The 26783-nt window shown below is 35.4% G+C and overlaps 1 long non-coding RNA gene across 2 annotated transcripts in view; it reads left to right on the forward strand.

The window, feature by feature from the left end:
* Window positions 1-26783, forward strand: part of LOC121111691 — a 282447-nt gene that overhangs the window by 100763 nt on the left and 154901 nt on the right. For both annotated transcript variants that reach the window (XR_006931190.1, XR_006931191.1), the window contains exon 2: window positions 239-342. This is a non-coding gene — a long non-coding RNA (uncharacterized LOC121111691). The remainder of the gene's footprint in view (window positions 1-238; window positions 343-26783) is intronic.

The raw sequence follows: 26783 nt of genomic DNA on the forward strand, positions 1-26783 counted from the left end.
GTCAGAGCCATCCTATGAAGGCCCAAGACCCATTCTGATGGCCTCTTTTCACCTTCTGTACAAGTCCATGTTTATACAGCCACTTTAGTCCGACTTAAATCCATGCCACAACTGAAAGAAAAAATCTAACTATTTCCTTCCTCATTCCTCTCATTCTCAGGGGCTTTTCTTCTGCTGGAATAAATTAATTAATGCAGCCATATCATAATTCAAATAAAAGATATTTTTTTATTTTCAGAAAAATCAACTCCTTAATCTGGCCCAGGTTTGCATGAGTGCTTATTTGGTAGGATTGAGAAGAAGGAACAAGAAGATGAACGAGGCAGGACTGCATCTTTAATGGTAAGTTAACTTCTTTTGAAGTAGACATGATATGTCTGAAGTTTAGATTTTTCCTACTGAGTGAAGGCAAAGATGAAGGAAGTACTGTTTGTACATACCACAGTATGTACAAGACCAGAAGGCACCGATGGCAACAGTAGTTAGTATTAGAGGAAATGGTGTTTTAGGACCAGTACTGTGTGTTTGAAACATGGTAGGAATTTTTCACATTAGCCTCTCTTTGGAGCAAAGTACTGTATTCTTAAATATTTACTTCCCTCTCAGCTTTATAGGAGTTTGTCTCAGAAAGACCTTAGGATCTCTGTGTACAATGCATGCTGAGTCATATTTTCTTCTACCATCATGCCTTTGAGTATTTTAACCATTGCACTTATTTCTTCTGCTAAAATTCAGTCCCTTTATCTTGTTAACTCAGTACGTATGGGTTGCAATTTTCAGGCTAAAGGAGGGAAAGAACATACAAAAATGAGAGCATAGGGACCATTCCAGGAAAATAGGAATGGTCAGCTATTTTTATCTTTCCTTTCTGAAGGGAATGAGGTAAATGATTTCTGACAAGAATTCTTAATAGTAAAAGTTTGTTTTAAAACCACATCAAATTGTGTGGCTCTCCTGAGAAGTTAAGTCTCTTATCTCTTCTCATATGGCTGAATCATTCTGTTGTGTCTCTAGATTCTGGGCTTAAACATTTCTTTATTACATGAGTGTGGAAGAGCTGAATCTCTGCTGGTTTCTCATTGAAATGCATTATAAAATCTTATGTAAATTTGTGAATATTCCTTGCATTTACAGGGATCCAGGGTCCCATTAAAATAAATAGAATACCCCAATAACTGTTGTACTGACACTCAAAACATCTGTTCTGTGATGTATTGTAGAGCTTGTGCTGGGGAGTTATTTAATAAAAGTGTCTTGAATATGGAGACAAGCATAGAAGATGAAAGTAATATTATTTTAGAGCCATCTAGAAGCCTTACATTCCTTGCTGCTGTTGGCAAAGAGGATTAAATTGTCTGAAATAGTAAAGGAGATAACAAGAATAAACTGGGACTGAAAACAGAGAACCTGGGGATTTGTGCTCAAGCAGTAATTTGAGGCAAAACTACTGGGATACAAAATTTCTCAAGAATACAATGATGAAGGAAAGAGTAAGGAAACTTTATTTTCAATATACACATAAAATGTATTTTAATGGGACAAACGTCCACTGACTGGACCAATAATATTTCACAATCCAGAAGAACTTAGAAACCACTAAGCTGTTACTTATTAAGTATCATATTTTAGAACTAATTTCTGTGTAAATGTTACTTTATTGCCAACTGCAGTGAAATGAAATGCATCTTAATGACGTCTACTACTGGACAAGCTTACTGTGGGAAAGGATCAGTGGAAAATCCTTGTCCACTCTATACTATTTTCTGATTTTAAAATATTTTACTGGAGTCAATGTAAAATGTAAATATGAAGATCATTTCTTACTTTCATTCACTACAAGAGACACAGCTGCCAGTATCACTTTCCAACGAGGTGGCGGGGGTATTCTATTTCATTGTTTGTAGAGTGAAAGAGTATGATTTTCCATTTTGAAATGGAAATGCTTTTTATTTTTGCATCAGTTTTACAACTCATTACTTCAAATTGGAGACGAACTTGTTCAGAAATTAATGGATTTCTTTCATTTTTTTAATTTTTAAAATTATAATTTAGATTAGAAGGAAATAGAAATCATATGCTGGAATAGCGTGCCCAGTTCACAGCAGTGAACATCTGTGAAAGTAGTAGGCAATTTTTTCTTAAAGTAGGTCATGAACTTGCTGTATTATTCAACTTTGTTCCAACTGTCTTGGTTCTGTTTTTGTTTATTTTTGGCTAGACCACTGTGCATAAATGTGCTTAGGTATAGCATGAACTAGACTTAAACCTGTATGCAGCATCATTTTTGTTCTTGTCCAGCGTTTATGTAATCTCTTTCTGAGAATGTATAAAGAAAACAATAAACATGGACGACTTTTATATCTGGCAAGATCAAATATACATTTTCTTTACCTGTATAGTTCTTAATTTCATGGTGTTTTGTTGTTGTCGTTGGTTAGGGGTTTTTGTTGTTGTTGTTGTTTTTTGCTAAATTACAGCCTGTTTTTAGAGTACGTATTATAGAGAACAGAGAGAAACAGGAACAAAGTACACATGTGGCCTTGGGCTTTCAAATCAAGCTCATGGTAAACTCAAGAACATCTGGATATTTGTAAACAATCCATGGCAACATACCTTAATAACAAAACTGATCTTTTCAGATGTCCACTATATTTTCTGCAATATGTGATTCCAAATGTGTCACCTAAGTATCATTCTGAACACTATTAGAAAGAAAACTTGAACTGATGCCTAAAGTACACAGAGTTCTTTCATTTGTAATTTTCCTTACAAATGTATTAACTGCCTTTGTTTTCCTAAAAGCAATACTGAAAGGTTACATACAGTTCTGTGTTCCCGAGAGTCAGAATGGAAAGAAAAAAAGTCTAATCATTGTAATTATATGACTGAAAAAGAGAGGTCTGGCATATTAAGGGACTTAAAAGAAGGGAAGAAAACACCATGCAGAGCAGAAATTTGTTCTTCAGATTCAGAAGCAGGCTTAAAAGGAGGCTGCAATAAAAATGGAGGAAAGTAACTTAATAGTTTATAATTATGCTTGCTTGTTGATCAACTTTGTATTTCTTTTGTGATTCAGTGAATCATGCAATGAATGGAAAATGCACAGTTGGAGTAAATATCCCCCTTTACACAGATAAAGGACAGGGATAAGCAAGAACTTCACTCTAATGCATGAAGACATAAAAATTCTGTGGAATTGTGAGCTTTGCCTCACCAATAATTTGATTACTGTCTTGGTGGCTGTTATTAAAATAAAACTTTAGAATCAAGATGCTAGACTGTAAATTACATTTTTGAATCACCCATTTGAATCAATTATGCTTTTATCAAAAAAGACCATAAATAACATACAGCATTGCCAGATGTGTATATTTGATAAAAATATGCTTGAATTTTCATGCGTTTAGTACTAAAGAACTGTGTGCTAATTATTGCTTTGGACAAATCTGTGTTTTTAAAAAAGAAAAGAAAAAAAATCTGGGGAAAATAAAGAAAAAAATGTCCAGAACTGGATGACTTTGCCACAGGGGGAAGTTTATGATAAGCCCAACCCAGAAACTAGCCAGAAACTTGCTATGTACTTGGAAGACCTTTTCCTTCAACAGAAACTTAAATCTCAAATATTTTTTCTGCTAGTTTCCAAACACAACATTTAGAATGATACAAATCTGTGCTTAAGCAGGATGTTTAATTTATTTTTTTTAAATGAGAGTTCTAAACACCATCAGCTCAGGGTTTGCAAAATGTGATATGGTCAATGAAATTATTTAGTTCCCATCTTAATCCATGTGCTACAGCAAATGTACCATGAAGTAAAGAAAATCTTTATGTGAAAGTATGAAAATATTGTAGATATTTTGTACATTTATTATCTGGCTTAGAGCTGAACTGGCTATTGATGCCTTTGTTGTGCGAATAAAATAATATTCTGAACAAATACTGGAAATGTAGATTACGTTTTGAATTATCCAGATATTTAACGTGCGTGAATCTGTAGGTGCGCTATGGGCTTGTACTTGCATGTGCTCACAGATAAATTTAGTTAGGGAGGACTGAGAATTCTACTGTATGAAGTTATCAGTTGTTTCCTAAAACAGGAGTGGTGTTTGTAGTATTACGCAGCTAATATGTCTTAATACTGAACAAGATAAATCATAACTGAACTGAGGCAGAGGGTGCTCTATGAATAAAAACAGTAAAATCCCTCTGTGCATGTAAGCCTTTCATTAACTTTCTAAGAATTAACATGCTAACAAATTTCTGCTTAAAATCATAATTGTAGGAAAGGTGAAGAGGGTAGGAGTGTGGAGAGAAGACATTTGTTCACTGAAATGTTTAAGTATATCTAGTTTTGATGACATTTGAATTTATTGACACAGAACTTGAGTTATTCTAATGTAGGACAGAACAGAGTTTTAAAATGCCAAAGCAAGGACCTACTACTTGAACCCAAAGCGATATTGCTTAGCTAAATAGATACAAATCCATGCTATGTCAGCAGAAATACATTTTCATTGTTTGGGGAGTGGTAAAGACTAGCAAATCAGAATTGGAAATTTATTTTTAAGTTTAGATGTTAAGAAGAAATTCTTCACTCAGAGGGTGGTAAGGCATTGATATAGGCTGCCCAGAGAAGCTGTGTTTGCCCCATCCCTGGAGGCATTCATGGCCAAGCTTCATGGGTCCTTGTGCAGCCAGATCTAGTGGCTGACAACCCTGCCCAAGGCAGGGGGTTGGAACTAGAAGGTCTTTAATGTCCCTTCCAAACCAAGCCATTCTATGGTTCTGTGATTATAAAATGTTGCCATCTTCAGTTACAACACAGAATGAATAATAAAAGGCTCATCACTTTAAAAAAGTCCAATGTACTAATTCACAAGCAAGCTATAGGCTTTCACCAAAGAATTTTGGATAATTACACATCTGTAAAAATTGAAACCTATCTACTGCTTGTTCAGTAACAAAAATGTATTAGATTGCCAGATGTTCTTCAATGAAGTTATCTTAGTTTTTTCAGAATCAGGAGTACCCTAATCACTTTCAAGATTGTCTTCAGACCTACACTGTGTGTACACCTACGTTTGGTGTACATAGTTCCCAAAACTTAAAATGACTTCTGCAGCAACATCAGTACAGCAAAAAGTTCAAAATTTTACTGCCCAAAGGAATTTTCCACAGTATTTTAACACTTAAACATAATGATAAGTTACAGCCATAAGTGTGGCTGGTAGAAGTATGTACACATACATGTATGAATGCAAAGCTTGATCAAATAGTTCTGAAATTTATTATACATTTTGATGTTACTGGTGTCATAAGTCTTCCTTGTTAGTCATTTTCTACCTGACTTCCTGCAGCTTTCTCACAAATGCATATCTATTGACGGTTATATTTGCTCTTAACTAGTCAAGGAAAAAGAAAAAGAAAAATACGACATGAAAACATATCATCAAAACATTTTTAATATTTTTGTTAATGAGTTGCACTGGCCATGCAGGCAAGTTAAAAGATAAGTTGGTAAACTTTGTTAAATTACTGCTAATGTTGCCAAGTTGACTAGCTGTTGGTGATTAATCGTGTTGATAGCAAGACCACTCTAGATGTCAAAACAAGATTTTTAGTATCAATACTAGTATTGGCAATAGTGCTTTCTTTGTGTAATGATCTATTAAACTTTGGGTTTTTTCATCGAGATAAGGAATAGAAGAGAAATGTCAAGTTCTGTCAATGACCTACTAGCTTGACCTGTAACACATCTCCAGCCTTGTTACTTGCACTTCCAAATCCTTCCTTGTTTGCTTTCAGACAAAGTATTTTCTTCATACACCACTGGCAGGATGACAAAAACAGTTTTACACTTTCGTGTCATTCCTTCTATCAAAGTCCCAAATTAAAATGTTTACCATACAGTTCATGTCACAGAAGGCTAAGTCAGAAGACATGCTTTAGAGTAAGTGCTCTCTAATTTCAAAAGCTGTCACATTCTGCTCGTGAAGGGAGGGAGAGGTGACCAAATTTGTAAATCTCCCCTGGTTAGATTAAGGTGAAACTGATGCTCAAAGTCCAAATATAATCATCAATTTTAATGAGAAATTTCTGTACTACAATTATCTTAAAAGTATTGGCACTCTTACAGTTATATCTACCTAAGCTGTGCAGCTAAACTATGTGACTCTTAAAAACTTTATGAGGGAAAAAGAAAGAATGAGAGATTGAGAGACAGACCAAGAATGAGATCACTGGTTTGGTTTCCAGCATTGGTCCAGTCAATGGGGATACTTGGTCTGTGAGAGCGCTGACCCCAAAGTTTCAAAGTCTCAGAGCCCCTACCAAGCTTCACTAGAGCATACTTTTATGCCTGCTAGACGCAAGTCTGTTTGTCAACAAGTTTGCAATAAACAAGTTTGTAGTCAAAACTTCTGCAGCAATATGGGGAGTTTTGGACAGATCAACACCATCCCATCTCTACAGGACTCCCTTCTTTGACCACTTCTTAAACCTTCAGCCTGTTGTAATGACAGTGGTCTTATCTTACAGGTATTTGAGAGAATTCCAGCTATACCACAGATATTGTTTTTCATTGGTCTGCTGCAGTAGCAAAAGAGGTTTATCAACGTTGCTTTTCATTTGACCCAAGATTATTTGTGCATTTGGAAAGAAATGTACTTTTGAAGTCTTGACTTCAACCTAGGCCAAATGAAATTGGGAAGTGAGCAGCTTTTAATACACTAATATAAAGTTGTCAGGATTGGTCACATTGTTAAATAGTTGAGATAAACAACCAAGAAAAAATGTATAAAGGGTTAACTTCATGAAGTTTGGTTTCTGTCATACCCGGTAGGTTTTATGTGGAAATCAAATCATGAACAGTGGGAAAGAAGGTACTATCTTTTCTTGTGTGTGCTTTGATACCAGGACCATGTTCAGCATGGAGTTGCTAAGGTAATGTTTAGCTGATTTTTATATATGGCTTAACAGTGACTGTATATATAAATTAGGTGTAGGGTTCTATAGCTTTCTGAGCATTAGATATCTCTCACTAGAGATCTCTCACGTTTTTGTGGTTTGAACTGGAAGCCAGATCTCCTAGAATCCTAATTTAGGTGCTAACAATAGCTAGGTTCATGCCTGTTGGCAAATCATTCTGAGACATATCTCCAAAGAGACTTTGATGTTGCATTTGCTTCTAGAATACAGTGTATAACCTGACATATAAATACAGAATAAGGCAGCCCAGAATGGCCATTGGCACAGATATTACATTGAATGGGTAAGTTGTCTAACACAGCAGGAAAAAAAAAAAAAAAAGCTAAAAAGAGAGATCTGAAATTTGTCAGACATAGGCCAAGATTGTTATCTATGAACTAAATCTACAGATCAGTGTGTCACCTTCAGGCATCTCTCTTTTCGAAATCTAAAGGTGGGCAATATGATGCCCACCATCAAATTCCTAACCCTGATTTAGATTCATTTCCAGAGATGAATCTTGACTCTATGCCTTGTTTTATCTATCAAAAATGGAAGCACAACTTCCTTGAAGTACTAGGGAAAGTGTTGCATATATTTCTGAATCTCTCTGACTCTTAAGATGTGAAGAGAAATATGGTTATGAGGTAATAGCAAGATTTTTCAACTCAACTTCAAGATTTATTTTCAATTTTATTTGAAAAACATAGCTATGGCTCACATACTAACATTAAATGGCCCTTTTTAGTGTTCTGACTAAGACTAAAACCAATGCTCTGTCTTCTCTCCTACCCAACTTTGCCCTTTGAAGTGTGAAGGATGAGTATTAGTCTCAGTGGAGTCCAAACTGGAGACATTTTTCTAGTTTTGTTAGGCACTTTGCTCACAATAATTAGGAAAAATGTTTGAACCATTTCTAATAAATCAAGTCTCCAACTTTATAAGAAGCATTCACATTATTTTGAGCACTGCTTCATTTCAGTGCTTTTTCAAGTCTATGTGCTCCGTGCTTAGCATACACCTGCAGAAAAAGTTAGATAAAAGATGAACTGGATATCAGTTCTAAATCAAAAGAAGGTTGATACTTTAAAAATTTAACATACCAGTGATGCAGTGCTTATTCTGTTCACTTGGGCCAGCTGAAATCCTCCTATAGGTATTAGAAGATAATGCTAATTTTTTATTTTCCACATAAAAGGCTTCTTATGAACAAAAGAAGTGATGGTATTTTATTGCCTGAATGTTTGTTTGTCTGCACTAGAGTCTTGTAGTCTTCCAGAAAGTCCAAATACTATCTGTAAAAGTAAAAAGAAAAAGTGACCATATTAAAGTGGATATTTACTTGGAGGTAATCTTTGTTGCAGTGAAGCATTTGTAAAAAAATTTGTATTTAATCCTAAAGATGCATATTGGAAAGTTTTGAAATGTATATGCCAGCATCATGTGCATTTATCCCCTTCATGAAAGCTATAGGCTAAGAGAAACAATTGCAAGCTTAAAGTATTTGATTTGAGGTTTGAGATTCAAGGCCAGACATCTGGAATCTCTGTACAGCTTACTGTTCATTTATACAAATGCTGATAATCATTAGCAACTAATTTCCAGTTACTTCTCATCCCCATTGAATCCCATTACAATTTCACTTATTTCGTTGTTTTCATGAAGGAGAGGTCTTGTGTATCAGACTTTCCTCTTAGGCTTTTACAATGCTTCCGTTCATTTCAATGTTAAAGAGAAAAATTTGAAATGGCTGCCAAAGCAAGACATCAAGTTGGAAGTGCATTGAAGATGATTTCCAGTGCTTGTATTTGTTGCGGAGACAGATATATCTGTGTTATAGCTCACAAAGACAGAGATCTGTGATGAACTGGCTGCAAAGTGTATACAGTATCTCAGAAAGAAATCACTTCATGTGATGGTAACAGCATTTTTTAAGAGTAGAATGCCAATACTTTCAAAGCAAATATATCATTTTTCTAGGGAGTACATGTGGGTTTTTTGTTTGTTTGTTTGTTCATAATTACACATTTGGACTTGCATCTGTCTCTGAAATGAGAATGTAAGCTCCAGCTAATGGTTAAAAACATTGTATGTCTAACCTTGCTTGACAGCCTATTCATCAAAATCAAGAATTTCCTTAAATCTTGCTGGAATCTTTTAGAAGAGACTTGATTAAGGATGTTGTAAAATACCATAAACAAGAACAAATCTTCTAATCAATAAGAGATGCTTCATCATGCACTCTTGTTCCAGATAGTATTTGTATGGATCAGTCATTCTCTCCCACTGAATATGTTGTTGTCTAAACTAATATAAATGATTCATTTCCCAAATACAACTGTGATGTCTGAATGCACATGTAATGGGAGATTTTGCATTGCGTGGGCATTAAGGACTGATATTAGCTGAAATAAACTACCTGAATGAGGAAAACTAAAATCAGAGAATGACAAGACTCACGTGCACCGTGAATGTTTTATCTTTCTCCCATGTCTTTGGCAGAGTATTTGTTGTTATTTTGTCATTAAAAGAGTGCCATAAACAATTACATGCTATCACTGAAAATGCTAAGGCCATGAGTGAAAGTCACTGTTTACACCTTTAGCTCTTTAGAGAGCTTAGGCATTCCTGTAAGGCTTTAAGAACTAAAATAAATGAGCTAAAGTTTAGGCAGTGAACCTTGCACTGAAAGCCTATTTGAGTATATTAATTGGAGGCTGCCTATGATCCAAAGGTTGTTATTTTTCTTGTGTTACCTATCTATAGAATGATTTCCACCCTATGGTCTGGAAGCATGCTGGGGGACCAGCAGACTGGTTTGGAGGAATCCAAGAAAGCCAAATGTCTCAGTACAACTAGCTTTACCGCACTCAGAATGTACTGGGTCTCTGCCAATCAACCAAGATTAGACAACATTTTAAACTGTTTCCTTAGGTCACTTGTGCCTTTTGCAGGGTTCTTTTATTACTATGTGTTTTATAAATCAATAAATACTTTCCTGAATAGGGGTCAAAACGGCTGTTGTGATCTCCTGGGACCTAGAAAAAATTAAGTTGTCATTTGCTCTCCTCGGTGAAGAGAACAGAAACCAGTCTGAAGCAACTGCTGCAGTTCCAGCATTCTCAGAATGTAACCACTAGTTATCTATGGGAATATGAGTAGGAAGTTGAACCAGCTCGTTTGATTAGTGATTTCAATTTAAGATTTGGCAAGAGAGCAAGATAGTCCATTGGAAAACTCAAGAGGTTGACACTCACTCAGAATGCATGCGAATTACTCATTCAGTTAGTGGAAGCCAGGATTGATTGACTGACTGATGATATTCCATTTTGTGTGCCCTGCTAATTAGCTCATTCAGTTTTCTCAAGATAATTAGTAAGCTGTAGCCAATATTGACAGTGTTGGTGTATTGAATTGTATATACTTTTTCTCATGCAGGACATCTGTATTTGTCATGTATCCCAAAAGAAGGATAAAACGTGAGGAGGCTACATAGGCAAATTGAACCAGATCTTTAGCTCATAATAACAGGCTTAGCTCTAAATGTGAACATATTTAATTATACTGATGGAAGCTCTTGGGAAACAGATTATGAAGTCAGAGGCTGAGGTAAAAGTGTGTTCTGGGCAAATTTCTTTTATTAACCCATGCACATGTATATCACAGTCCTGCTGAACTGCAGAATTTTTTGAAGTACAAATCAGAGCTTTTACATAACCAAAATGCAGTGGTTTTAAGAATTTGCCTGTCTTTATGAAGGATATGGCTTAAATGCCAGATAATTAGGTAATTCTTTATATGGCAGTTTATCAATAGAGAGCTGAGACTGCAGACAAGTGACAAGAGGATGTGAGTACATTTTTTGTTTAGTGGATTTGTTGGAATCACTTCATAGTAGATACATATGAAATAGTTTGCACCATATGCAAATAATAATAAAATAAATAATAAGTAATATATAAAAATAAATATAAAATATAATAATAATAATAAAAATAATGAAAAAAAAATAGTAAATAATAAACTGATTACACACTTCTTCATTTCAGTTCCTGACAATGTATTTCAGAACCAGAGTCAAAAGAGATCAGGAAACATGCAAGACACACAGAAGCAGAATACTGTAGTCACAATAATAAAATTTCATTTGTTAATGAGTTGCTACTCTGCAAAAAGAGGGCAAGCTAATCTGAATAACTTCCAGAGGGACTTATTTGCCCTTCTTGCAAACTTTTTGTTGCAGTCATAGCAATTTTTTACTACTACTTTCCCTTTGTGATTTCAATGAATGTAACAACTTCCCATAAATTCAGGCCTCAGAACACAAATAGATTCACCAGACATCCTCATTACTTCAGCATACATATCCATGGTTGAAATGCATAGTGCCTTATCTATTGGTTTAAGTCATTTCATTCAAATCATAAAGCAAAACTCCAAAAGAGTAGAAGAATGCGGTGAGAATGGGATCTCTTTTGGTTGTTCTTTATTAAGAAGGGTTGCCAATCTTCAATTGCTCTTTAGGTAATTTACCTGTTGTCTTAACTGCTGCCTCTTCTCAGCTATTTAGGATCATACTTCTGATATGTTATTTTGCTTTGAAACTGTATCTTAGGCTGTAGCATCTTGTTTACTAGTAACACAGCGTACTTGCAAAATACAAATATTTCAGGGTTTTTCTTCAACCTTTCTGGCAATGAGATGATGCAAACTTGAAACATGCCAGGTGTCACAATCCTTTTAACACATCTTTTTAGCTGCAGCAGATTCAACATAAGGGAAATGCCTACCATAGTGGAACTTCTTTTGAGATTGCCTTTGACTATAGAAACTGAGCTGACAGCTCAAAGAGCTTACCTTCAAAATGGCATCTTACAGAGTTGATGTTCAAACTAACTTGAAGATCTAGCAGCCTGAGCAACCCAGCTGGTCAGGGCTGCCTGTCTCCTGGGTGATGTCTCATGTTTTCCAAGGGATCCTCTTATCATCGTTGTAGGCTGCTAAATTTGGTATAGCACTAACCCCTTTTTGTATACAAAATCTCTGTTCTGATTGTAGACCGAGGCTGGCATATTGTCGTCTTGCTTATCTCTTTCTTTCTTTCTTTCTTTCTTTCTTTCTTTCTTTTTTTTTTTTTTTTTTTTTTTTTTGCGAGTTGCAATATTTCCACAACTGCTGGAATATTTAATATTAATATTAATCGTTGCGATACATATGTGACTAATTTTGAGTTTCCCTTCATCTTTTCATAGAATCCACAGGTGATATAACAAAGTCAGTGAATATGTCAGTGTATTTCTGAACATCATCTTTCTTCTCACGTTTTCGTTAGTTTTTCTTTAGATCCTTTTTCAGCTTTGTACAAGCTGAAGAACCTTGGTTGCTGTTACTATGATTTAATGCAATATAATAAGACCACATTAAGACTAAATATTAGCTTTTGTAACTGTGCTGTTCCCTATGTGTGATTATGAACACTTGTTTTTGTTTTTTCAGAAAATCTGAAATATTTTTCCTAAAACTATGATATGTTTCCATAGGGTTTTTATTTGTTTGTTTTGTGTTGTTTTGTTGGGGGTTTTTTTGCACTGAAAGAATATCACTAAATGTGATAATTTTCAATACTTCACACAGGTTTATAATTGATATTTCTGGAACACTAATGTTCCCAAAACTTTTTATTCTACTGATTAATCCATAATGAATGGTTCTCACTATCTTTTAATCATCTGTCTTGTTTAAATGTTGCCATATTCTTGGATATGTTATGATATATGAATGATTCAAAGAAACTGATGCCAGGCTGCCCTCTAGACGTGGAAACTAGCTCCGTGATTGAATATGAAGTGATTGCTCAAATGGAAGCAGTTGCAAGAAGGAGTAAGTGTTATTCTGTTCATCTCATTGCTACTTGCCTGGGAACAAACTTGGTTTGAAATGGAACTGAGACATTACAATCACTGCTCTGTAGACTTTTAAGCCTGACTATCCATGCTCTACCATGAACAATGAATGTTTCCATCATGATGGTTCCTACTACTCTTAAGTTTACAGAGGATGAGCAGCAATTTATTCTCTTTCAAGGAACATATGAAAATAAGAATTAATTTTTAAACCTGAAATCAATTACAGGGTTAAGCAATCAACACAAGCTTACTGTTATTATATAAAATTCTTGAAGGCTTGAGAGAGGAGGCTAACTTTTGGGAATAGTCTTACAGAATGTAATAGAAAATAGAAAATTACTTTAATACGGTAAGTAATAGCATAAAATAAATATCTAGGAAATATGTGATCCTTCATTAAAACTGTATGAAGGACAAAGGAGCTCTTGTGACAAAATTATTTTTCATTTTGGACTCCCCCCTCTATATTATTGCATCAGCGCTTCAGAGCAGAAACGTTGCTTTTCACAGCACCTGCTGTCTCCCCAAGAATTTTTACAGATGTTATATGAGTGGGTAACAGCCGTTCTATATCCTATGACTCCTTCTGTTGCTTTTGAATGGCAAGCACAAGACCTAAATGCCAAGTCACACACACACAAAAAAATGTCTAGCAGGAGCAGCTGGCTGCTTGGCAGATGCATCATCATAGCAGCTTTGAAGCTGCCCATGGGTCTGTCACGTTTCAGATACCAAGAGACTATCTTGGCTTTTTTTGTCCTTTATAGATGCCATTTTCTATTAAACATTCTTTGGTTCTTGGAATTTTTGATGTTGTGCATAAGCTCTTACTTTGTGAATAGAGGCTCAAAAGTTACATTTCTATGCAGAAAGCAGGACTCCCTTTAAGAGAAAGCTCCTACAGAGCAGAAATGTTGATGTAAGATTGCATGCGTAAAGCAAAATATTCAGAGAATGGGAATTTCATTTGAAAATAATTGCTGAGCTATCCATATTATGTTAAACTTTTGAGAAAAGGATACAAAATAGCTCCGTCATGTCTAGTACTTAGCAGTTGATGTAAGGTAGGTCTTTTCACTTACGTCAAACTGTTTTTTAGAAAATTTTGCAGTCTGTTTTCTAAATGTGACTAATTTATAGAATGTCTATGTTGCTACAAATGGCTTTGCAGATTATAAGTAGCTAAATGAAAAAATATTCAGCTTTGCTTTCGAACAGGAAAGCAAAAACATGATGCCAATACCTTCAAACTCAAGCCTTTTGTCTGCAACACATTTCATATTCTTTTAGCATAGTGCAATACCTTCTGTTGATTGGTGAAAAATTACTTAGAAATTCATCATATACTTTTTACAATATAGTTCAACTGACTTTTGACAGAAAATCATAAAAAAAACTGTTAATTATGTTTTTTTGTCAAGTACACTGTCACGTACAAGTTTCAAGACTAGGTTTGTTTTTCTCATGGACATGAATATGTTGTTTATGCATTTTAATTTCCATTTCAGATTTTTTTCTGGCAATTTTTATTTCTAAATACAAAATCAGCATCAAAAATATGAAATACTTTTGAAAGTGAAGAGAAATAGAAATTGTCTATGGGAGATCGGAAATTCAGCAGCCATGAAAAAGCATGGGTTGAGAGCATATACAATTTCATGGAGTGCTAGGCTATTAATTTGGCTAAAGAGTTAATACCAACTTTTCCACATAGGTTCCACTGTCTTAATTTCAAGGTAGATGCACATCTAATAGTGGGCATTGTTGATGAAACAAAGAAAGATTGCTCCATCAGAGTTTGACCCCTGCAGATTAACTGTGATTAATCCTGCCTGTCCCTATGTGAACTCAGGCCCATTTTCAGACTGATTTGGCCTGCTTCAGTAGATTCCCAGCATTGCCATCTGAATGTTCCAGAAACTCAGACTGAGGTTTGTATAATAGGGTTAAACTTTACACAGGTAAAGAGCTTTGCTGAATGCTCTTTCTGGAGCTGAGGTAGGAACTGGGAAATCACGTGGTAAAATGGTATTTCTTTGAAAGGAAAAGCAGTAATAACAGTAACACGACAGAAGGGTTCATGACCAGTGATACAGCTGAGAGCAAATGCTTTATATAGTGCCTATGAATTAGGCCAAAGTAGAATTCATCTACCTTTACTTTTGTATCCCTGGTCCTCCCTCTACTGACTTACCCTATCCATATACTGTTAGGTATGTTATAAAAGAATATGCAAGGAACACGATAGGTGAAACTTAGATATAGGAGGGTCATCTTTCTTAGGAAAGAAGCCAGCTGAATAAGAGAACCTGGCTTTTTCTCTGTGTATTATTTCTTCAGCTACTGAGTGCTGTTTTAAGGATAAGCTTTTCTTTACTGTAATATAAATGGGAATTTCTGTACCCTTGTCTCCTGGTGTTGCGTTGTAACAGTCCTCATTTTACCCAAGGCCAAGGAAAAGTCAAAGGGGAAATATAGGTTCTTTTTTAATTTTTTTCACACAGACAAAAGAGGATGATGAGATAAAACACTGCCTGTGTTAATAGATAGGTAATAGATGATAAAATAGATAACAAATGATAAAGATAGATAATAGATGATAAAATAGATAACAAATGATAAAAGAACTTCATCCTCGTAAAATGAGGAGTTGGAAGATGGTATTTTCCAATTTTTGCCTCAATTCTATTTGTCTCTAACTGGTTACTTGGAGATGTTCCAAAAGAGGAATATTAAGCCACCATGTTGTACTGAATTCAGATGGAGCTACTCCCTCAGACACAAACCCCACTGAAGAGGCTCATGGAGAGATTTCTGTGGCTCTGACAGTTGGAAATTACCATGTTTCAGAATTACTTACAATTTACATACTTTATGTTGGAAAGAAGATCGTGTGTTAAGGGGAGGGTGGGTGGAAAGAAAATCTTTGGCAGATCAGTGGGAGACTTATCTTTCTTCATATTCTTTTGTAGCTCTGAAAGTAATTTTAAAATACCGCAACTTGTAAGATTTGCAAGTACTGTTGTTTGGCATTTGTGCCACAAGTTTTGCCTTTGCTTTCACAATCTGAGGTCAGTGAAGCTTCACCAGTGTCTTGAAGGTATGGAAGGATGTGAGTTTTGTGTCTTTGTCCTGTATTTAGTTTTTCAATAAGCACATATCCAGATTTCAAGGGCACAGTTAGTCACCAGCAGAGAAGCAGTGAGCATCACCTCAATAATAAAGAATTCTGCAGGTATTCAAACAAGGTTGCAAAGAGCACTGGCAGAAGAAAGTAGACCGCATATACGAAACAGTGAAAATGTTCTCTTGGTTACATATTATTAAAACCTTTTCAGAAATCAGACTGTTTGCTATAGTTGTACATTGACTCTCAGGAGGTTCTGCTGCAGAGGAATTCTGAGTTTATATTTGGAGTCTTAAATTTCCTCTAAGCTGTAGGGTAAAGTTATTCTATGAGATGTATGATTTCTATTATAGATGAATACTGGAACCCTTTATAAGCACAGTTTGTAATGAACCTGCCTGTCTTGAGAACAGAATTTTAAGAGCTCTCTCTTCAGATGTACAAGACAGTCTCTTCTGCCCATTACTCTCCCTAGGAGTTTCTTTCTTTCTGCAACAAGAAAAAAAAAAAATGAAGCAACTTATTCATATTCATGATCCTTTCTGTTTCCGTTGCTTTCTTTCACTTTTATCCTATTAATATTTGTAATAGAGTACAGCAGCATCTGCATGTAGTTTATCACTATAGATGAATAGAAGCTGAGTATGTTATAGTGGTGAAAACAGTTAAGTAGTATAGCTAGCGTGTTATAACTATATATATATGATATATGTTATATGCTAGTTATAACTGGCAACACATAACTGTGCTTAGGAGGCATTCTTAGTTTACCTGCAGTTCTTTGACAGCAGATAGACTGAAAACTAAAAGTGAAATTTTGGCATTTTTTTCTGTTAAAAAAAAAGCAAAACACTGCTGCTTCTTTTGTTGACATCGTTACTATTCTTTCTTCTGTCTGGACGTATGAATTCTTGTGTCAGTGAAAACTTGATTTAGACAGTGAAATATGAAATTATAATCAGTTGAGCTGATTGTAGACTGCAATTTTTTTTTTCCCTCCAGTGAAAAGTGGTGCTTATATAAAACCATTATGGCGAGACACTTCTAACTTCATTGCACCAGAGAAAGCTTTCCAGGCATAGCACATTGTGTTTAGTATAACTTTAGAATTCTATAACTCTTTGATCAGCTTTCATTTAATCTTTGTCTAAATTGGAAGATAGCAATGGACTCCTAAGATTTTCTATGGAGTGGAATGAAATTTAATAAGGTGCCTGATGGTTATTTGATTGTGATTCGTAGAACTTTCATTTTACAGGCTTAAACAATACTGACCTCAAAAGGACTGTCATTCAGACTAGGCAGGGGCAGAGAAATAAAATAATTTATTCTATTTCATTGCAGTCCTTTTCTTCTTGATAAATCCATAGTAAAAATCAAAATGAAGTCCTGAAGAATTCTCAGACCAGTCCTCTGTTCGGAGATAGTGGATTCATGTCTGGAACATTTTGGAGTAGAAAATGCAAAACCAGACATCTAAATGGCTTTCACGTTGACAGCCTTGACAGACTGTATGAATTTGGAGCAGAAAAGAGCTATGGGATCATATGATGTGGGATGTTTCTCAGGGGACCACCTGGTGAATTTTGAAGGTCCCCAGAACAGACTGTGGGTTACCCAGAACTGCAGGAGGTCTTCCTATCCACTCAAGCAGAAAGTGAATGTTTTGAAACGATGTGTCCAATTATTTCAGCTTCATGCACAACACAAATAGCCAAGACAATAAGCCTGATCTCTTCAAAAGTTTTCATTTGTCTTTTAAAGTTGTTTTTCTTACAGGCTTATGTAGATGCCACCTCGATTATTAAAGCACAATTGCATTAGTGATGAGGTACTTCTCTCAATTAGTTTTGACACAGGGTAATTTTATGACTTCAAGTACACCTATCTTTGACTCTTGATGGATTTTTCCGTGTCCTTGTTTTCTACCTAAACCATGTTTTCGTTTTATATTTGTATAATGCATTGTTTGGTGTTTCAATTTTAATCATAGTTATATATTTCTGTTTATTCGCATTACACTAATATATGAATGTCAAGGTTCCATGGCATTGCACGCAGTAAAATATATTAAGTATCTTTAAATCATTTACAGGTACTGCTGCAATGTCACTGTGCATACAAGAGTTTCATTCAATAACAATGAATGCTTTATTTTTTGTTTGTAGTAAAAGAAATGAAAGAAAGAGCAAGAAGAATGAAAAATAAGAGAAAAGTGTTGCTTTTAAGTAGAGATTTAATTGGAAGCAGTGACTGAGTACTTGATAACTTACTGACTTGTAATAGATGAACTTCACAGAATATTGTGAGGACATGTGAGTATCCCCATTAGGCAAAACTACTGTAAGATTAAATCGGAGCGTAAAACCCAAAGCTACCCAAAGTCTAGCTGATCCAGTGCCCAGTCTCTGACAGTGGTTTGACCTCTCCTACAGTTAGGACAGTACCTCCACCATCATTAGATGCTTTTTTGTGTACACTAGGAATAGTTGCTTGAAATAAAATTTAATTACTACTTACCCTACTACTACTCAGGAATCTGCTTTTAAAAGTGATCTAGATAGTTCTGAATGCTTTTAAGTGCCAAAAGATACGTACCAATAAGTACAAAGAATAATCTTCCGAAGCACCAGTTGACCTTCTTATCGTTATGTCCTGCATATGCCAACATATCTTTGGAAATTTGAAGCTTGGTAACTTCATTACCACTGATTGTAGTGGGAAACGGCAACATCAGAAAATAGGTGTGGAAGGAGTCTGAAGTGGTCTTCTTGTGCCTTCCCAGTTCTTAAATTTGCAGTTCTAGAGGCTGCATTACCTGGCCTTGTTCATTGCAGTACTCACTAGCTCTTTTTGTGGGACTGGTATTTTTCTTAGTTTCAGTTGTTTGTTTTGTTGCAACCTAAGCCCGTCATTTATTTTCCTATTCTGCAAACATATGGAGAATAATTGTATCCTTTTTTCTTCATGAAATGTTTACTTGCGTTTTTGAAGACAGTTGCTGTATTGCCATCCTTTAATATCCTTTTTCTCTAGACTTAATCCTTCTTGCAACCTTTCCTCACAGATTATGTATTCTAGATCTTAGATCACTGAGGTGCTTTTGCAAATATTACTTCGGGTCCTATGAAAGTAGTATTTAACTACCTTTGTGTTTGTCCACTGCCTTATCTTTTTTCAGTTTAATGACACAGTATAAATGGTGCTGAAACTAGCCAACTGGTTAAACGTGAAAAAAGTAATCTAAAGGTTATGACTAGTTGACATTATTGGTAAACTGACTATGTCAAGTGTTGTACAATTTTTGCTGAGAATGTAAACAATTTATAAAATTAAAAAAAAAAAAAAAGTAAAATCTTGCTCTCCAGAAAAAAAATCAATGAAGAAATATACTGAGCCAAAAATGTTAGTTAGTCTAACCAATCCTAGGATCCTAGGTTTTCATAGCCACAGTGACTGCAGCAACTTGCAATCTGTGTGTTCCATTATTGAATAGATACACAGGATGGGCGTTGAAATAACATAAATAAATGGAGGAGAGATTTACTGAAGTGTATGACAACCAACAACTTGGATGTTCTCGGCAGGAACTGCTGCAAGCATATTGCTTTTGTGAACATAACCAAGAAAGGATGACAGTAACACAGTGTTACAGTGTTGAAAGCCTGTCTGATCATGGCAGCAGTTCTTTATGGGATGAGAGGAAATGTTGTCATTTTTAAGTAGTGTTTTAGTAACTTTTTACATGATTAGAATGTGGATTTCTTTTGCTGGCTTTCATTTGCCTTAGATCTGTTTTACCAGTAACTGGCCCAGAAATTTGATGGTCTCTCAAGTCAAATTGGACATTGTTTTCTTCGTGCTCTTTAAGTGGAACTATATTGCTAGTGAAGGTACTTTGGAGAACAATTTCTAATTCAAGGATTTAAAAAGATCTTTCTATAGACTCTGTTCTGTTTTAAAGGATTTTTGTGCCTCATCTCTCTTACAACACTTTGAATGTATACTTCTCTTGTCAAAAACTTTTCTTCACCTCTTTGAGTCATACTGCATCTGCTTATTTCCAGGGCTGTGCTGTTAGTTTGTCTGTGGTTCTTCTTAGCAAATTTAGAATGCCAGCCTATAATTCCCCAGAATTCTATTTATTTGTATTTCATGTCCCTCTGTAGACTTCCAGATGGCCTGAAATTTGGGCAGCTGATTGTAAATAGCAGCAAGTTTTTTGAACATCTATATGGAAATCAACCATTTACTTTTTGCTTCAGTTAGGAGGGAATCAGAGACTGAAATTTAGCAATGTGGAGTTTTACTGTACTTCAGAAAAACATGTATCCAGTAGTGACTCAAAGGAAGACAAATGCTCAATGACAGCATGCCTTGTAAGGCTATTTTCTTCCATAAGAGTCTACTCCTGGAAAAACTCAGTTCTACATAGCTAACGTATAGGCAGGTTGAGAACCAGTATCACTGTAGGCCATCATATTTTGAATCAAATTCTGAAGCCTCGGTGTTCTGAAGACGAAACTCAGTTCTCTTTTTCAGTGTATTCTTATAGAATTGTAAGTGTTCGGTTGTTATATTCATCAAAAGAAACTCTACATTAGATCTGTAAATATGCACATCTGATTGCCAAAGCCTGTGTAGGAATTGTACCTGTATTTGTACAAGAGAACAGATGCCTTTTTTGACTTTAGGTTTCTTATTTCTTAACAACAGTAATAATGCTTTGAGGGCAGTATTACTTTAAGAACAGAGTCCATTTAATTTGCTTGGACTTTGAAATCTTCGGGTAGAGAATAATTGCCTGACACACAGCTCCTATGAGGTGAATTTAAATGAAAGACATTTTCCAAGCTGCAAAGCAAAATTACTAAATGCCTGATTAGAAGATTTGTGTCACTAGTACTGCTTCATTATGAGAACTCTTGCCTTTCACAGTCCACAGCCTGATGCCTATTAGAACACAGAACAAGCTGTATCTTCTTAACTGATATAAAATGGTATATAGATCAGCAACGAACTATGCTCTAGCTGTACCAGAAAGCCACAGTGTAGGAAGGCAGTGTCTATGTCAAGGTTCTGGGAAAACACAGCAGAAGTAAAGGATTGGGATAACCAGCTTCCCTCTTCAGTTCAGCATGAGTATATATTAGTTGTTCTTTTTTTTTCCTTTAGCCCTAAAAACACGGGATATAAACTAGTATGCAACTCCAATTTTCAGATGATGAAAATGTTGCCAAACATAAATTGCAGAGTTGAAAGTGATTTCTGAAAAGGAAAATGGCTCTTGCTTGTGGGGTCATCCGTTAAGTTCCCTTATTTGCTCTTGCTTCTCTATTTTTATTGCAGTCTACCAAGTTATTTTTATTGCCTGCTTTTATGGTTATTCTTGTGGTCAGTCTCCAAGTGTATCAGATGCATAAGGCTGAGAGAACATCATCCTGAGCCTTGGCGATAATCAGGACTGCACAAAATTTAGGATTATGAATAAATAATCAGACTCAGCCTCCAAATCTGATGGTAACCATTTCGAGGTGAGGTTTAATTCCTCTTTCAGTAGAGTTTTTAAGGCCAAAGAGTTGCAGGCAACTAATGAAACTGCAAGTGAAATGTTAATTAGTGGTCACTTCTGAGCAATCAAATATGATTTTGCTCTCTATAGAGCTGTGCTAATTTACAGTGAAAAAGACTGGCTTACAACAGCATATACAATTCATTTCTGATCATCTCTGAAGAATCTCAGTTGAGTGTTTCTCTGCATATATTTTGACAGAAAACTGGCTAATTAACATGAACTATAAGAGATTTCTATGCCTGAATCTGTTTCCTAGTTTTCTTCTGAACCTTTTTTTGTAGGGGGAAAGGGAGCTGTGTTATATCAGAATGCAGAAGGATTATTATTTTCTTTTCACTGTTCCAGTTTTTTGTATTGTGACATTATACAGCAACCTCATTATATTCAAACCTACAATGTGTTGCTCAGCCATGAGTTGATGAGTTTTTAGAGCATGGAGTGAGTTTAATTTCTCTTCCAGGAGAAGAAGCATCCTGCTTCACTGATTATTTTCTGGACTTTAAAAGGTACGACTTTACAAAATACTCCATAGCTCCTACTCAAGGAAAATAGAAAATGACTTAATGAAAGGCTGCAGCAACTGCTGTTATGGGTTGCAGAATACCTTTCACTTCTCTAATCTACTCTGATCATTCTTTTCAATGAATAACTCCTAAAACCTCTGATATTTAAGTATCAAAACAGTGCTGTTCACAGCATATTGTCTTGATGTTCTTCTGTATTTCTTGCATCTGGACTGTGTTCTTTTACTATGAATTCTTATGAATTGGGTTGGCCCTGGTAAATGACAATACTAAATACAATCCAAAACATATGCTGAGAGTCCCACTCTTTACTCCTGTTTGTAAACTGCAGTTACTTGTGCAGACTCTTGATGGTGTCGCATGCCCAGCTCACAAACTGCTGATATCCTCATACTGGGAGGGGTCTGTTGACAAAGTGGGACAACTTCATAAAATCATGTCTGGATTTAGCAAGTTGGAAACGATCTGCAGTGATGCTGATAGCAGTAACATGAGAAGAAAGTTAGACCAAACATACTAGCATGCCCAAAATGGAGATGTTCCCAAAAAACGTATTTGTGGTTAGACTATAGACTTTCAAGCTTTTTATGATATTTGAAATGCTACTGAATCACAGAAATTTCTTTGTGTGTATGATGAATTATAGAGCTGTTTGCTAGTTTGTTTTAATAGCTTGCAAGAAGTTCACTACAGAAGCAGTAGGCCAGGAGACTGCAGTCTCTTGTTTTCATTGCCTCAGGCTATTCTCAAGGACATAGTTGAACCATTTAACATACTCATGGGATCAGTATCTGTCATATTCCCAATGGTAGTTTCCACTGACAAAGAAATGAAAATTCAAAGTGTGAAGTAGCTCTATTTAATAGCATTCGAATTTCCAAATTTTGTTAGAAACTGACAGCATTTATCAAAACTACTTCAGTGTTTTTTGCTCTTCTCTGTTCTTCAAGGAAGTGGAATATCTTCCTTGCACAGCACATCAGCATTTGTATTTAAGACAACAATATCACTTATTTCAAACCTGGCAATGCTGCGGGGTGTTTTTTAATGCTGTTCACCGTTTGATCGGGAAATTGTCAGCTGAGGAATGATTTGGAAAATAGCCTTCATATATTAAAGTGTGGGCTTGCTTACAGATCCAAAACCATTATAAGAAATTCCTCAGTGAATTAGTCTATTATGTTTGTGAGACTAGTCATGAGGTATGGTTCTGCTTAGCATCACTATGGGTGTCAGAATTTACCCCTCCAGGAAATCTAGATTTCCCTAATAGTGTAATACCTTGGGAAAATATTTCAGTTCTATCCTAAGGTATGTCCTAAGGTGTATCAGTAATATCTATGATGTTACAGAAATGATATAATTATGTATGGTACAATGCCGAAGTATGCCTGTAATTTCTATCACAATTTATTATGAAATGTGATAGATAAAAAGCTTTCTTTGCCACAGTGTAAGGGTAAGGCGACTTACTTCCCATAGTTTTTTTAATATATGCTTATTTCTGTAAACAATCCTTAACCCATATTCCTTTGTGAACTGTAATGCTTGCTCTCTCCTTCCTGTGTGTCATGGCTCAGAAGTATCACAGATGGTGATGCTAGAGCACAATGTGTGAACAATACGGTACAGGCCTGAGAAGCCTGACAGGCTTTGTAAGAGGTTCATAAAGCTTAGAGTGGACATTATACTTCCAGGCTTCAGCAGTTCTAATAAGTATTCATCACAAGCAATGTTGACTGTGTCTTTGGATTTCTAGAACAACTCTCTATTACAGCAGAAATACTCTGTGTTACAAAAGTATCTGCTTATTTTGACTTCTTTCAGAAGTCAGCACGTATAGGCCAATTTTTATTCCTGCTCTGTGGAATACATTTGTCTGAGCTGTTCCCATGAATTTAGTACAACTATTTCTAAGAAGAAAGGCCTTTTTTAGGGTTATCTCCTGCATGAACTCTGCCACATACAGATATGCTACTTATAGGTCTGTATCTATTCAAAACTATAGAAATATTGACATGTTTATGCTATTATCTTCCAGTATAATCAGTGGAACTTACCCAATTATGCTGGCTCAGAGCTCATCATTTTCTTATGGAACTTAGGTGGTCAGAATTCTAGAGTTTTGAAAACTGCAATGTGTTAAAATATATCAATAACTTTTTTAAACAGAGAGAAATCCATGCATTTAATTTGCTTTAAAGTGATCTAAATAACCAAAGACAATTAAAAAAAAAACCAAAAAACACCTGATTTGGAAGCATCAGTGGCTTAATGAATACTGTTCTAAGTTATGTGCAGTTACTGAACAGAGTGAAAATACTCAACAGTACTTCTCTGTGCACTGTGAATAATTTAAAATTTATTTTAAATTATTTCAAATTTTAATTATTTTTTCTTTGAAAAATTATTGAGAGAAAATGTGATTTCAAAGGAAAATCTAATATTTAAATTAATATATGTTCAGTTTGAAATCTCTTAAAGAGTTCCATTAGTGACTGTACTCTCAGAAAGCATGTCTTGAAACAAGATACCAAACTTGAAGGACCATTGTTCTATGGAATCAGGCAAACTGTGATCACTGATATACATCTGAAGAATAAAAGAAAATCATGTCATCTGCTTCCCCTCTGTTCTGAACGTGAAGGGAGGAATTAAGTCCTCCTCTGCTACTACAGATCAGTTACTGAACCCTTAGAGGAGACTTGGTAATTAAATTAATATCTTAGATGCTATTTTGTTCAATATATTTCTACTTTTATTTCTTAATCTTTCAATCTGTCATTAAGTATTTAAGGATATTTTAAGTCTCTACTTTGAAAATCTAAGCCGATTTCTTTTACAAATGATGTTAAGCACTCAGAGAGAGCACAGTAAGCTATGGAGAGAGTGGGATGTATCATTTCTCAGCTTGTCAAAGGGGCTGAAACCCACCCTTTGATACTAGTTCTTTTTCCACTTAGCACCACTCTGTTTTAAACTTCATCTGTGAAATGGTACCAAGTAACACTTCTGACAGAGGAATGCAGAAAGTTAATAAACACTGCAAAGACAATCTAATTATTCACAGGATTTTATCAAATGCTGACTTTGAGGCATGAAGACCTTAGCATTTCTTCAGTTCTTTATTCATAACCAATAATCACTCGTAATATTTCCCTCACTCAAACCACAACTGGCACAGAATTGTTGGTTTTTTTGTTAACAGAAAAACCTTCGCCTGTCATACCAAGCCTTGTATTTGTTGAGAAGTTGGCAGCTCTTATGAAAATTTACTTCTCTACACTTAATGTACTACACAGAAGCAAATTCTAAGTAAGTCAGGTTACATCATTTGAAAGTATAAGGATTTTCCTCTGCTTGAGGTAGGATTTCTATTCTTATCAGTAGTTCAGGAAAGCCAAGCATTCAGCCGTTGTCCCTGTTATTTGGCCAAGAGATGATAAGACAGCACATGATGAGTTATGATCAAAACTAGAACTCCTAGGCCATCAGTACCACACAGGATTAAATGTCCCAGTTACATGCATACAGGGAAAATCCAGGTGGCTCTCATGTAGTGGCTTCTGTCTGTACTTTACCTGCCCTGGTGAAGGGCATCAGAAAGCTTCATATTTTGAACATTATTATTGATTTAAAGACAGTTTCTTTTCTCTTTGCCTCCCCTTTTAATGCCTTCCTCATCTTCAGCCTTTCTGGACAAAGCACATACTGAGTGTATACCAAATATTTTCATCTTTGTTGTTGTTAATGATTTACTTTATTTTTGGGAGTGATCCAGTAGTCTACAGGTCTTAGAACTATGATACAACTTTTCACCATGAATTAACATGTATTAGAAACCCAATTTTTATCCTAATATAGTGCAGCAAGAAGTAGATTTGTGTAGAGAAAAGCAGACATTTTTTTGTACTGTTATCTCTTGTTTCCCTAACATATAATTAATTACCCATCTCAATGCAGATTTATAAATTTATGTCCTTTTAGTATTCATATATACGCTTTTCTTTACCTCTTGAGTTGCTCCATGGAAATCAAGAAGGCACAGTTGTTGCACCGGGTCTCTGTGTTCAGCCTCATTGACAACCACAGTGCTGTAGGCATTTGAACTCAGGATTAGTGCCTTTGAGAGGGCTGATTGGATTCCACCAATACTTTCCCCTCTATGGTATTTTATTTTTTAATCTGAAAATTCACCAGAACTTAAAATTTCTGTACTTCACAAAGTACAATCTTGGCAGATTTTGTTTATGAACGTGGAAAAAACCCTATTACAGTATCTGAAATAAATGCATCATTGTTTCTCTGTACTTCTCTGATGATGACTGAACACAGTCAGAATTCCTTGTCCGTAGCATGTTTCCACCTGTAAAGTAATTCATAGGTACAGGGGTAACAAAATCACTGAATATTTAATTTTAAATATATACTCAAGCAAATGAAGGAAACTATTACCCTAGAACAGCACACTTCAAACATTAATCATAATTACTAATCATACATTTTTTTTTCATAAAGTTGAATTTTAATCCAGGCTTAAAGTGATTGTCGCATTAACATATATTTAGTGCATATGGCAAAGTAGGTCTGCACTACAACATTCTGCAACAAATAAGTGGTTTGCAATCTGATTTAATTTAGTTTCATGGCATTTAGTCATTCTGATTTTTTCTTAAAAAGAAACA

Source organism: Gallus gallus, chromosome 11 (assembly GCF_016699485.2).
Source record: "Gallus gallus isolate bGalGal1 chromosome 11, bGalGal1.mat.broiler.GRCg7b, whole genome shotgun sequence".
NCBI classification, from domain to species: domain Eukaryota; kingdom Metazoa; phylum Chordata; class Aves; order Galliformes; family Phasianidae; genus Gallus; species Gallus gallus.